The sequence below is a fragment of the Gallus gallus genome, chromosome 9 (assembly GCF_016699485.2).
Source record: "Gallus gallus isolate bGalGal1 chromosome 9, bGalGal1.mat.broiler.GRCg7b, whole genome shotgun sequence".
Lineage (NCBI taxonomy): Eukaryota > Metazoa > Chordata > Aves > Galliformes > Phasianidae > Gallus > Gallus gallus.
Genome location: NC_052540.1, coordinates 11,031,340 through 11,046,876, shown reverse-complemented (window position 1 = coordinate 11,046,876; position 15,537 = coordinate 11,031,340). Strand labels below are relative to the sequence as shown.

The window sequence follows — 15,537 nt, the reverse complement described above, 5'->3', positions numbered from 1 at the left end:
AGAAGAAACAGCTTATACTGGTTCCTTTAACCCAGAGGCAGAAAATATGGACTGGAGATCTATGAAGTTCTGATAATATTTAGATTTATAGCAGATTGAATATGGACTGAACATTCAACACATTTCTCTTGTCTGCTTTTTTAAAATAGAGGTAACGACACAAAAACAATATTTAAGCAGCTGATTAATACGTAACAACCAAAAGTTAAAACTGTGCTATTGAGAGTTTTGTGCTTGAGAGAGAGCAGAAGCAGGCTGCAGACTTCTGTAATGGCAAGATTTCTATATGCAGTGAAATGCACATTGTTCTCCAACTTACTCTGCTAATGCCTGCCACAGCTGAGGCAAAGTCACCTCTGGAAAGCTCTTTGTATCTTATGTTTCAGTTCACTAGCATGCCACATTCCAGAAAAAGCAATTCATCCCTGTACTTCACCTGTGCATTACTGCTGTCCACGTGCACTCTGAGATCATACATACTGTTTATGAGAAATGGAAAGTACTGCAGAATTCACTTACCAGCTGTGATCCTACTTCAAAATTACAGTGATGCACTAACCTGCCATTGGTCTTAATACCAGACCACTGAAAAGGTTGTTATACTTGGTTCTGATTTCATTTCTAGACAAGAACTTCTTAAAGAGTTAGGTAGAAGTGGTTCCTTGGAAACCAACTAGTGGACTAAGAACATGCATTTTACTTGCAAAAATAAAAAGGCCTTTTCTGAAAACAAAGTTGAGATGGGGCTTGTTCAGCCTGGAGAAGAGAAAGCTGTAGGGAGACCTCATTGCGACCTTCCAATACTTAAAAGGAGTTTATGAAAATGAGGAAAACCAACTTTTTACACAGGTAGATAGTGACAGGACAAGGGGAACGGTTTTACACTACAGGAGGGGAGATTTAGATTAGATTTTGAGGAAGTTTTTTATTGAGGGGGCGGAGAGGTGCTGACACAGGCTGCTCAGAGAGGTTGTGGATGCCCCATCCCTTGAGGTGTTCAAAGCCAGGTTGGATGGTGCCCTGGGCAATCTCATTTAATACTTGATCTAGCAGTTGGGAACCCTGCCTGTGGCTGGGGAGTTGGAACTTGATGATCCTTCAGGTCCCTTCAAACCCAAGCCTTCTACGATTCTATGACTCTATAGTTCGTGAAGTGATATGAGTGATGTGAAGTTCTTGAAATGATACGGGGCTCCCATGTAGTTTGAGAGGGGCTTGGCCTGAAAGCTGAATAGATGAGGGAATCAACTACTACTACTACTTAGCTCTATTGCTCTCCAGTGCTCATGAGAATTTGCTTTTGGCAATGTGCCTAAATACATGCCACGTAAGTTATTGATCAACATTATTATTATTATGCTAAAGAAAATAATATATAAAAAACTGTAACATCGTTACAAGCAGCTTAAAATTTCTAGCAAACATACAAATTTCCTTACTGTATAATTTTACAGTTTCCTAACATGCAATTGGCACCAGCAGTAAATGTATAGAAAAGTAGAAGCCCTCTTTGGAAGAATTAGAGATTCTTTTACTATGGTTCACAGATATTTATAATCCAGCTAGGAATAAGTTTTGATTTTTATTTATGTCATTTTCCTTAACAAATTATGACTGTTATCATGATTGCACTGAAACAAAGATTAGAATTTAATAGTAAAATAGTCTTACTTCAAATTTACTTATAGTTTCATGGGGCTTGGTATCATTTATACCAGGAGAAAATTTTAGTTTAAACACTGTCAACTCTGCATATCCCTCAGCAGCAGTCTATATAACCATCTTTAATTTGGAGTTTCTGATTTTGTGCAGTTACTGAACAGAGAAAATCTGTTTTGAATATGCCCATACAATGATGTTAGTTTTGTTTCCTACTCAAATGCAAACGTGAGAAACAAAACACAGTTGAAGTTGAAAAAACATTTACTCAATCAAAATCAAATATTTTTTTCCAAAGTCTCTGGCCCCTTAAACACTGATTTAAGTTAAATGTTGTGGGTTTTTTCCCAAATGTCACAGCAAATTGAAAACTTGAAACATCTTGTATAAAAATTGTCAAAACACTTATTTTCTGATATTGAACAGTATTCTTACTTTGATTGGAAGCAGTCTCCAAAGGCAGTTTTCAGTAGCAGCCTTCAAAGTATTTTGAGTAAGGAGCCTGAAATGGAGCTTTATGAAAAACTTTAGCTTCACTAACAGTTTAGACAAATCTACTTAACCAGTATGCATTTCTGTATTGCATGTTCTCTCAATTTGGAAGATCTACATGATGTTTATTTTCTGTACCGCTCTCTACATGTCATGGAAGCATATGTTGTAGGAAACTCATTGCTTTTCAGGCTGACAGCTGCTTTGCTGTTCCAGTTCTCTGTCACAAAGGAAGATATTTAAGCTGAAAAATTCCTCAGTAATATATTTGGACACTTTTAAAACTTAACCATTATAAAGGCCAGGGTTCAGTTTGCCTTCAGTATTCTGATTTCTTCATAGGGATCGCTCCTTTATGGAGATAGATAATTCCAATCAATTCAATATTAATTTCTATTCTTCTAGAAAACTCTATTTTATACCATCCATGTGAGAAAACCCTTAACACACATCAAGTTATCAATTTTAAACATTCTTTAAATTCTTCAGCAATTACCTAGGCACTTAGAGATCATTTAAGTCAGTCAGGGAGCCATAGTTCATTTTTAGGCTTGCTTAGTCTTTTTCAGCATTCTTCTGGTGCATCAAGAGTCGCAGAGGTTCAGGCAGTTTCTTATAAACAGCCAGACCTCTCAGCACCAAGTTCATCGGTGAGCTGACAAGCATATGTTCTGAAATGTCTTTGAGGCAGGAGATGCCTAGCGTTTTTATAGATTCTGTTAATCTAATTATTTTGGCATTTCTCCCGTGAAGAATGACTTTTCATTTTCATTCTCAGATTTATTATAGGTTGGAAAATTGCTAAAATTCAAGCATACACTGCCATTCAACTTATAAATTGATTCCACATTCATTTTCTTATTGGTCCTTCTGGCAAGGCTAGAGCTACATAGAGCATATTCAGTTAACACACAAATGTACATGGTCTATTCGAATCTCTATGTAACATCATACAGTGCCACTTAATGGTGATCCTTTCCAAACCATTTCTTTCAAGAAATGCAGAAAGGCCAGCAGTAGAGTAGGTCATCTTACAGTTGACTTCTTGACAGACCACTACCAAAGGTTTCATCCTATTTAATATTTCACATGAACACTTATGTTTGTAATCCAAGAGCAGTTGATTACTTTGAATTGCAGGTGCTACACTACTGTGATTGCAGTAATTAAAATAATTTGGGTCGGAAGAGGTATAATTAAGTTATTAATATATACTATCTTTGTCACACGCAGAACACAGGGCTTTCTGACAAGGCAATAGATACAACATGGCAACACTGCAAAACGTGAAACTGACCAATCAGATCAGTAAGTTCAAGATAACTATTTATTCCGTTTCAAGGAGTTTTGTTTGTTGTGGAAGTTGCACAAAAAGTGTTACTGTATAGAAATTACATTTACTGCCAGATCCAAGATAGGTTATGCTTTTTCCTTCCTGATAACATAACAATTTGTTTAGTTTCAGCCTATATTGGCATATTTTGATGGTTATTTTTCTATTGCATAAAACCTATTACAAATTTACATGATTCAAAAACAGAGTGTTAATACATTTTCACGAAAGCTTGCCAACCCGTTCCTTCCTTCTGTTATAATAATAAGAAAATAACCTTGGCAGAATTTTTAGAAAATGGGATTTCAATCTTCTGTTTCCTAATTACAGAGCATAGCTGCAACATTCATTAGCCTGCAATTGGCAAGATTCCACAACTTTCAGGCAATCCAGCCCTTTCTTGCTAGAAATGGAAAGTAATGTTAAGGGCCTAAGCCAAATCCAAATAAAGAGCCAGTATTTGCACTGGCCTGTGGTCAGACTCCAACAACACAGTGTCTACATGCACAAAGGACTTAATCCACAGTGGTTTTCGGTGAATTTCTAAGGTGGGATATAAAATCATTCACAGGAGTTTTGTGCATTTTTGGCTACAGCTTTCAAGATATGAGGTTTTCAAAACTTACAAATATCTGAGAGTTGGAAATGATGAGAATAAGCCAGATGCTTCAAGTCTAACGTTGCAGAGGAATTGGTTTATGCCCTCACTGCATGAAGAGATAGTGACCTCTAGAGCACTGGTGATATTTTGGTGACTAAAGCAGAAAAAAGAAGGTAGACTTTTATAAAAAGAGATCAGAAATCTCAGATATAGACTTTAATATATTTTACATGTATTTGAGAATCCCATTTGGCTTTATTTATGGCTATGATGATTATTTTGCTTCATGGTTTCTTTTTATGCCTACTTCTTTGTGGACATAATTACAGTCTGTTTTACCACTGAATCTCTTTAAAGACATGTCTGAAGGCCATACAAGCTTTTGGATGATCTCCTGCAGACTTTCTTTTATGTGCATGAAAAAGAAGGTGAAAGAACATGCAGGCACATAGGTCTTCACTGCAGCTGTACGCATGCTATATATTTAATGAACTCTATCTCCTTTTCCATGCAAGCTGAAGATATTTACTTTGACTGAAAAATCATATCTTCTATGCTATCAGTTGAGATAGGTTGAGATAGTAGATTCATCTAGTTTAGATGTTCCCATAGAGAGTAATACCAGGCTTTGCTCTCGGGCAACGCAGTTGCTTGGTGCATGTGCACTCTGTGCCCCACAGTCTTAAGCATTTACTTTTTTCTGGAAGAAACTTACCCCCAGAAGAAGCATCTTGTACTAGTTTGGTAGAGATACTTAAATTTAGTCTGAGAACATTAAAAAAAAAACAACACTGTATAGGAATGCTTCAAATGGCAAGGTTCCACAATCATTTTGCAATGAATAGGAAGGCAAATAAAATTCCTCTCTGGCTTTTATAGTTGTGTACTATTTGTTGCTTTCCTCTTCAGGACTGCTACTGGAGGCAACGTAGTCAAATATGTCTGCTGTGCATGTATGAGAATGACGTCAAAGATGAGCCCTTGAAGGGTAATCAAACATTTTGAGATGAAAGAATACAATCAGTCATTATAAGTTGGTTCCTATTCAATGCAAAACCCTTCGTCAACTCTATGACAGATCACTACATACTGTAACACACAATACGTCTCTCAGATAATATACCAGTTTACCTTGCACAGATCTTAAAGTGAGATCTGCCTTTTCTGATTTGTAGTCTGGCATAGGTTGTTTGCATTCCAACAGGTGCAACTAGGTTGCAAAACAAAAAAGCTCAGAAGACTACATTTCCTTTCATTTTGAGTTTCTAGTACTTATGAGGACCTTCCAAAATATCCTCACAACTCATTAGGATCATCCCTGTCATTTTCTTGTGGCAGTTGTGGTAGTTTTTTTTAAAGAGCACCAAAATATATAATACCCCACATTTAAATGATGGATTTTCAATGCTTTGGGAACATACTCGCAAGTAACTCTGTGATGCAGAGCATTCTAAGTGAATCCATTGAGCAGATGAATTTTCTCATGTTGGAAGAAATACCTGTGATTGTCTGGTCGCAAGGTATAGAAAAATTGTATTTGTTAAAAATATGAATCTTTTTCCTCACAGTCACATATCTGTACAGGTCACAATAGATGCCTGGAAAATGGGACAAAATATTCCCTTTAATATGACCAATTTTCATTGTGATGTTTCCTATATTGGAAAGTTGATCCAAATTATCCAAATTAAAAATGCAATGGTTTTCACAAACAACTTAAGGTTGAAAATACATGAATCTTTAGTGTACCTATCTCTTTCTATGATATGAAATATCAACAGGCATGGCTTCCAATAATCAGATTAAGAAAGAAAAAGCATGTGTTTTTTCACACAGCATGGTAAATCCTTATGCCAATATGACAAGTGAGGTGAGAAAAGCATTGGATAACATTGACTCAAATAAAGTTTAATCAATAAACAGCACACAAATAATCTAATTAGTGCCTATTTTATTCAGTAATCTTTAAAAGCATATCTTAAACTACCTAGAAGCTGTATCAGCATTCCAAGCTCTGTTTTTTTTGTTTTAATTTTGTTTTCATTTTTTGGTTTTTTTTTAAATTCCATTCGGTAAGTGACTTGCATTCTCCTACGGTGATTCACGTAAATGCTTTCCTACCAGTTGGAAATTAACATAACTAATCCATACGTTGATATCTTTTTGTTTCTGTGCATGCACTCTATGTCTAGAAATGCATTCTCCATGCTTGTTCTGAGAACAAGAAGAATTGGACATACCCTAACACTTCTGCTAAGTCTTGTAAAGAGTTATGCAAATATTTTTTGGGAATATATACAATAAAAGAAGTTCTGAATAGTGTGCACAGCTAACTATAGATTTAGTATTTAGCTTTATCTTTTTTTTTTTTTGAAAGACAGCTTTGAACACTGAGTGTTATTCAGACATCACTGCATTAAAAAATGAACTGAAAATGGCAAATTTTATAGACTGCCTGTGTAAGCAAGTAGCGCAACTACGCAGCTAGCATCTAAAACCTGCCTGTCCTTGGGTAAAACTGAGTCAGATTTTAGGAAGTATTAGATAATTAGATAAACTCATGTTCTCCAAAGATTAATACAAAGTATAGTTAAAGATACCAACATAGACAAGATTATACGTCAGTTTGATATTACGGATTTTCTTAAAATAATAAGAGCATATAAATTAGGCTTAGTAGAATTGAGAACAGAAACTGGAAGCTAGAAGGACATCTAGTAATTTTCAGGACTAGTAAATAGTTCTGTAAACTAGTTCTTCTTCTGAAATAAATACAATTCGTTATCGTCTTAATTGACAATAGGATTTTACTGCATATTTGTGGGTAACATGGTGAAATTTTTGCAAATTCTAGACAAAGAAGAAGCACCATGAATTTTTTCTCCACGAATTTAACATGTTTCATTATGAAACCTATGTATGGGGACATATATATATAGAATAAGATTGAATCATATAGACACGAACAGATATGTTTGAATTGACAGAGGCAAAAAGAAACCCTGTAGATTATCTTGTCCCTTGAGACTGAACCTACCTTGGACTGTTTTTTGGCACAGCTACAGATGCTGATTACCTCTGACTCAAAATTGGTGACCTCCACTGTGGCCTTTTTCTGCCGGTCATACTGTAGGATAATTGCTGCAGTAATGGTGTGGAAGATTAACATTTCTACACAGCAAATTTTCTGAAGTAGGGCATTTTGTATATATTATGTCTACTGAGGTATTATTTTTTCACTTGCTTGACCTGGAGGCAAGACTGTGCTTGCATTTTCATAACAATATTCATGCTAGCTTCAAAAATGGACTGCTCATGCAAATAAGGCAAAAAGATTTTGGCTTTTGATGTCAACTGATAAAATTTCTCTTATGACTAACAAAAGCTTTTAACACCACCGACTGTCAAAAGTACAAATACTTCCCCCTCACAGTCTTGATAACAATCTCTTCTGTATATTATAAGGCAGCTGAAATCCAAGCCAATTAAAAAAGATCATAAGTCATTAGAAGGATCTACCTGGAAAAGTAATTCCATGTCATTTTTACCATATTTTGAGAAGAGCAGTGAAATTCTTTCTGATTCAATTCAGTAGTTCAGAAAGCACTCCTCCTCACTGCATACCTAGCAACACATAAAAATGATAGAATAAAAAAATGTATCCCCTTTTGAAAAACATCTAACATGTTACTTGAACATTTTGGGAGATGATGAACTGTACTGAATGCTAATGCATCTGTGGAACAATGGAGACCATTGATGTTTTTCATGTCTTTTTAACTTTATAAGCTGTTATAAAAATGGTAAAGGAAGAAAATGTAGTCTTATAAATCTCTAAGTTCAATAAACAGAAGATTTGCAGCACCCCCAAAATTCTTCCCATCATAGGGCTAGGGAACATCCAGCATGTCAGATTATAGAGCCAAGTTGCTCTGAGATGAGAGAAAAATCGGTATTTCACAGCTAGTGCCCATGTCATCCTGTACTCAGCCAAGTGCATTTTGTGAAGCTGGGTTGTACTGATAAAAAATGGTGTTGGTAAACCACAGCAATTTCTGAGAACCTACAGAACATGCTGTCAAGACAGTATGGATTATGAAATTTGACCATATTAATAAAAAATCCAAAGCAGAAAAGGACATCCTTTCAACTACTAGAAAACCTTTTTTTTTTTTTTTTTTCCCTTTAAATTATTAATTTTCATTTTAGGACTGTTTTCCCCCATCCCAAACATACAATTTCTGAGCTCGTAATACTGAATAATAGTAGAATAAAAAAAAAAAAAAAAAAGTCTGATTGAAAAGAATTTAGTGGTCTCCCATTGCCTTGAAGTGTAATTTTCTACTGAATCGAGGCTCTTAAGATACATTTTAATCTTTCAATTCTTGTCATTGACAAGGAGAAGCAAGAAAGAAAGAACAATAAATCCTTGTTTGTAGAAGTAGGATAAAATGAAAGCACTCAAGCATTTACCTTATATTAACAAATGTGAACTTTAGCTCCTCAATGCTCATTTGCTGGACCTCTCCCTCTTACTTGTCATGCATTTGCTTAATAATTCAATTTCTAGGCCAGATTTGACAAATGCTTCTTTCATAAAATATATGAAAACTTGCCTTGTCTGCACAAGGAGCACTAAGATTTTATCTTTACCTGTCACAGTGTAAAATAGAGTGAATATATTCCAAGATACTCGGAAGGATGTTTACAAAGACAAATCTATTATGTTGCTTCTAAACCTATATTTGCAGAGCTGATAGAGAGAGCAGAGTCCATCTACATCTCCCTGTTCATTAGGCTGTGAATAGGTGTGAGTATATGTATACTCATGGGTTTCATTACAAAAATACCTCACAATCTTTACAGTTCTAGCCTGTCAAGCAGAAAGCACTAGTCACCTCCATCTTGCAGGCAAGGAAATGGAGCCTGAGATTATGTGTGATTTATTCAAGGTCAGAGAGGAAATCTGCATTAAGATTTGAATTCAAGTATTCTGATCTCTAAAATCCAACTAATCCAACCATTATACAATCTTTAATCTATTGAGGGTGCAATGCTGAACACACCCCTAAGACACGTTCTGCATTAGAGCAGGAGTTCTCAGTCTGAGGGAAGATAAATGCAGAAATTGAGTAAATAATAGGCTAAGGCAAGTCGTTTGATGAATCTAACTGCTTGAAGGTACAGCCAGGCGCACTGAAAGTTATTCTTCACAAAGAACCCCCCTGCCCCCCCCCCCCCCCCCCCCAAAAAAAAAAAAAAAAAAAGAATTAGAAGGCACGGTCTCTCAACAGTCTGGAAAGAAGATTCTGTCCAGTACTGCAGGACTGGGACAGTGACTGACTGAATTCTCTACAGAGAATCATGGTTCAGCTGATGACAGAAATGAGCACCACAAGGATATCCTTGGAATCTACCTGAATTCATAAAGCCAAGTGACTGTCTTTTCTACAGGTCAGGGCTGAACCAGGACCCTGAGGAAGGCACAACAAATTTCATGCAACGTATTTAGCCACACCTCTGCCCAATTCTTTCTCAATTCCCTCCGGCCTCCTTGTAGTCCCAGCAAAAAAGAACTGTAGCACCTCAGTACTGTGTTGATCAGCCAACTCAACAACCTCTCGACAACCTCTGAAGAAATCTGTCCAAAACCTGCACAGATGTTTTACTCTCCTGGACTTTGTGCACATATTCTATTTTTTTTTTCTTTTAACTGATATTTTCCATCTCCAAGTATCATGGAAAAGAAATAAAGCTGGAGAAGGCATTTGTTTTGACTTCATGGAAAACCCCAGATAGGCCTATAATGTTTCTGGCCCACATTTCAGGGCATTCTTTTAGGAATGGTAACCCTGTCTTCTCCTCCCTGGGGGGAATATTAGGACAGATTCCTTCCAGCTCTGCTTCCAGCTCTCGGAGCACAGCATTACGACAGGCTGTCCTCCAGTGGAGAGCACTAGAACTGACAGCAACAAATTCTGCAAAGTAACATCTTAACTTTAATGAATTGACAAACTCCAAGCTTTTCAAGAAAAAAAAAAAAAAAAAAAAAAAAGTGCTTTTTATTCCTTTGCAGATTTCCAAGCTGCAAGGGTCTGCAGCTAATAGAGTTTCAGGGCCCATTTAATCAAATTGTGTCCATTAGGCCACTTTTCAGGAGGCTGAAACTGCACAGTCAGATTTTCATTACGCAAAAATGTAGAAGATGTCAATGAAATGACACCTCTATTATCTGTTAATGTAGAATGAATCATTTTAATGGAAAAAACAGTCATTTTTAAAAAGTATGTCTAAAAGTCTTTTGTTAAAAAATATACATCTACTACATTTCAGTCTAATTCCAATCACTTTCTAAGTCCATTTAACTTTCTCAGAGAGAAAGATAAACATTTAGATTTTAACTGTAATCAGTGATGCATTATAGAAGCAATTCAGGTCCTATTATTTTAGATATCCTCTTTGCATGTTGATAACAATCTCTCATTCCATTAGAAAGAGACTATCTATTATTTAATTTTTACTCCATCACATGACATAAATAACAGGAGGCCTTGTCAAATTAATTGATATTCCTTATCTTGTGTCCCGACAACATAAAATGCATGTTAAAGCCTCAGTTTGGTTCTGAACAAACAGAGAATTCATAAAGTCATTGTTAGAGAGGAGAATAGGAGACTATGAATGAGGCAAACACTCTATAAAGTATGTCAAATATCTCTATAAAGCAGAAATCACTCTAATATGCTACATTCAACAACACTGTCTTCAGCTAATAAGCCAACCCTAAAAATGAAAAGGTCATCAATTAAAAACATCACATGCATTTTATCATCTTTCTTTGATGAAGAAGTGGGAGAGAACTGTGTTTGGGAATACAACCATCACTCAATCTATTATAAAACACCTGTCGATGCAGTTACATGTCATTAGTAGCAATTAGCAAAACGTTCCATGCTGCATGAGGTACAGTAATATTGTGTCTTAACAGGAGACTGTTCATGAAAAAACAAAATCCTTGTGAAATTTGGCTTGCAATTCTAGTATTTCAGTCACTCCTCGAGGAGACAGACACCTTGTAAAGGTTTCTTGTTAGCGTTTTAATTCATCTGATTTTATATTTTATATTTCTATGTACCAAGTTGCAGAATCGCGCAGAGTGGAAGCAGAACCCCAAGAACAAGGTTCTCCATGTACCAGGAAAGCAGCAATCTGGGACAGAGAAAGGCAATCCATTGTGAGGGAAGTGAACAGACCAACAGATTTCAATTCTGCACTTGTAAAGGAGTATAGGTAGTAAAACCAATGGAAAGAAATACTGTAAGATGCTGAGGACTGTTGGCAGACCATTGCAGTAAGCGCACTTCAGAGGTCTGTTGATTTCAATCAACTGTGCAGTGAGAGTTGCAGCCCTGAGGAAGCAGGGAGCTACACAGATTAGTTCACTGATGCATTAATCCCCTGCAGCATGTCTGCTAGTGCCTTGCAACGCAGACCAGACTGACTGGCAAGATTTGGTCATAAGTTCTCATAACCCCATGAGAACACAAAAATAGTTCTAGGTCAAACAAGAGATACCTCTAGTCTTGTACTTCAGTCCCGAAGTCAGCCCTTGAGTGGATAATTAGAGAGCAAATGCACTACTTTTCACAGAACGCCCTTCCAGCAACAGGAACTGACGATTCTCAAACTGCATCATGAATAGTTACAACAAATATGAATGATTAACATATTGCACATATTTAATAGCTAACAAACTGTCACCTCAGGAAGGCAGCTGTCAACGTGCCTCATAAAAATAGAGTCCAGGACTGTTACACATTAATAATGTAAAACAGACCTAACATTTGCCAAAGATGTTATCCCTATACTTAGGAAAATACCTTCACACAAACTCTTACTGTGGTCTTACAAAGGCCATTTAGCTCTAATGTTATTAAACAAGGGGATTAATCTCTACACATCACGTTATAGTCTGTAAAATAGGAATAATACTTACACTGTAACAAAACGCGGGAGGTGCCCTAATGTCAGAACACTGAAGAAAAACAAGGAAAATTGCCTTTTTATGTTGTGAAATACAGAAAACCTAAGTAAAAAGAGAATTTTGTTCTCTACCTTTTTGCTGGCTTTCAAGTAAAAAAAAAAACAAACAACAGTACTACTGCTGATGTCCAAGAGTCATGCATAATATTAAGATGTTTTGAAAAATATACATTACCCTTGCAGGAAATGGTACAGGAATACAGCTCTGTGAATTAAATTGGGTTTATAGTGTTTCATCATTTTTGTTCACAAACTCTGAAGACATTCATGTATTTATTGCAATATATTTGTCAGGTTTCAAAAGCTGTTTTCTTCAGATCTGACAATATCAAGCACTAGCATCTTTTCAGCAGCTGCTAAGCCCCTCTTCCTCCCACCCACCAAAACATCAGAAATACCAGAATAAACATCAGAAAGGTAGATAAACACAGAAGACAGAGATGAAAAGAGAACAGATGGGCTCATCTGCAATTATACCTCTGAAAAGACTGAGAGCCTCTCAGAGATTTATAAACCTTCTGGTGACTAGACATTTGGTGATCAAATAAAACGTTCCCTGAAAATGTTTCAAATGAGTAATTCAAAACAGTACTTTCACGTGGGACACGGGAAACTTCTTAAACTAGCAGCAATCCCATAAGCAGAAAACAATTAGATACCCAAACTTATTTGAGAGTGTATTTAACTTGAGCAAACAAAACTAGGATTCTAGAGAAGGTATTTATCCCCAGCAAGACTGAGCCAAGGGTACCTCATCTAATCTGTCGTTGAGATGTTTCAGTTATCTCCGTTCTCTCCTGTAAGAGAAGAAATCAGTGTTTCTTGATTTGGTAACACTTATTTGGTCGCGTCTGTGAGGGTCTTCTTTTATGAACTAAATAAACCAAACAAATGTACTGCTACCCGTCCTTCCTCTCACTATTTATAGTCTTTTTGGAATCTTGGTTTTGTTCTCATAAATAATGGAGGAGCATTTGTGAATGAACGTGTGTGTGAGTGAGTATGATTATGTGTGCATGCATTAGAGAGACAGATAGCACATGCGTCCCTAAAAAGATGCAAGTGCTTATCTATTAGATGCTCAACTGCTTGGTGGAATTGAAACTAAGTGTTAGAGGGCTTTAAAGTCCACGGAATACCTCCATCCGATCTCCCTACTTCTAGAAAAGTATAAAGCACTGATTTTCTATCACCTCCTCAGTGGTGACTAGTAGACCAATTCACAAAAGTTTGAGTTAATTTGAAAAGAGTCCAAAAGGAAAATTAAAGACTCTTTCTTTGTAAATTAGCAGCTGACGCAGTTGTACTGACAACATTTCTGGCTTCTAAACAAAGCCTGATGTAGGCATTCCAAGGACAGAGTCCAGAAAAAATCCAAGTGGTCACATTAAGCCTGAAATGTTTTTCATGGAAAAGATAGAATATTTTGCGAATCAAGTTTTCTATGAAATACAAATAGAAAAAATACTGTCACACCAGCTGTCAGTTAGTGGTAACAGAAAGACCACGTGTTTACCCAGCAGTGACATTTGTAGCAATACATTACCATGCTTTTCACTTCATGATCCAAAGTTTTGACCTCAAAGTAATTGAAAAACCTTGAGAGACTTGGGAAGGGGAAAAAAATAGAAAAAAAGAAAAAGAACCCAAAACTCAGCACCAGCAAGGACAAAGAGAGAAAGAAAATTACTCTTGTGTGGAACAATGACTTATCTAATTTCTCCACAACTGTTTTTTCATTCAGCCATAGAAAGAACTTTTCAGGCTAAAAATTACAAATTGACTTAGTATGGAAGAAATAGCATTTAAAACAGAGAAAAGGCTATTGGTTTTCACAAGTCAGTTTCTAAGTCTTATTCTGTGAGACAGAATTAATACTTGTGCATTGTTCTTTCCCATTAAGTTATGGGAAGGCTGATTTCTGAACAACTTAAAAGATATTCAAACAATGTGAAGACTACAACTGGGAGTCAATAAAACTCCATCCAATAATCACTATTTGTTTCTTCCCATGTTGTTTCTCTTTCTTTTTTTTTTTTTTTTAATTCTGTAACTATAATTCGAGCTTAATTGTTTCAAGTTCCATTTTCCAGCTGCAAGCTGGATTCCATTTAAAGCTATTCTCTGATGATCAGTGATACTTCTATTCAACTAAACAAGCACAGCAGCAAATAAAGTCTTCATGTCCTAAACATAAACTGGAGCGACATCAATGAATTACTATATGATGAAAAGAAGAATCTTAAATTTTTTTTGCGAAGCCAATAAAATCAACTCATTTTCCTGGTTTGCTTGCCATTTTAAAAAGTAATACACAAAAGAGGAAAGCCTTTCCCAAGCAAATTGATTTGCGTTCATGCTTTAAAATTTCTTCTGTGATTATATATCTATTTTAGCCTTTCTTTATGTGAAGGTATTTTGAAAGGAGGAATGAAGTTCACCTAGCTTAAATTCATTTCCCAAAATATATTTACAGTTATTTATATGTGGGGAGTGTAAGCATGGGGAATTATCATAATCTACTTTCATGATATTTTGTTAATTTCTTAGAGAAAGCCTGAAAGCAAAAATTCCATCCAGAGAAAGTAAGTATTTTTAACTGTGAGGGTTCATGATTTTTAGAATATTTTACCAAATGGGATAGATTTTTCTCAATTGTACTTAATTTCTAGCTAGATGCTGTAAAACTGATCCCCAAACTACTTATCCTGTAACAGACAGAAAGACAGAATTGATGATTACAACAAACTCTAAGGGTTTAAATGCTACAAACATTAAAAGAAATTACTTTGGGCACAGAACATTGTTTTGAGTCAGATGTGGCTACTGAAACAGTTTGCTTCTACAGCTAATATTTAAAGCAAATGTTTTAGTAGCTAAGGTAGTATTTAGACCGTCTTTTTCTCCCTGATGTATCAAAAATGGCAACATTCCTTGCCTTTTTCTTCCCAGTATTTCTTCCAACCTCTCCCTAGGTACAGTTCTACTTTCTTGTCCTCTTCACTTATGCTTCCCAAGAGTCAAACTGTCAAGTAGATCACTAAATCCTTGCAAAATACTCTGCGATTTAAACATGGTTACTTCTATAATGCTGAATCATGAAAGGAGCTTTCCAAGCAGAATTTATTTGCAGCAAAGGAAATACTATGAAGTTGCACAGCTATCCTAGCTCTGAGGTCAGTCGGAGCACAGTGGAATTAGAATTACACTCTTCCACACAACCCTTCTGTAACCAAGGTATGGAAAGATAGAGAGGAAATTGAAAAGATGGAAAGGCATGGGGTATTTAGAGCTGAGGTTATCACCTCAATTACAAAGAAAAGTAAAACAAAATGAACGCAAGTAGATAAGGTCAAAATGTAATTTGATATTTCAGTATAGCTTAAGGGACTAAGAAAAGGATTTATTT

General features: G+C 36.0%; 1 long non-coding RNA gene across 2 annotated transcripts in view; it reads right to left on the bottom strand.

Moving 5' to 3' along the window:
* Nucleotides 1-15,537, bottom strand: part of LOC101749016 — a 563,751-nt gene that overhangs the window by 128,550 nt on the left and 419,664 nt on the right. The window lies entirely within an intron of this gene.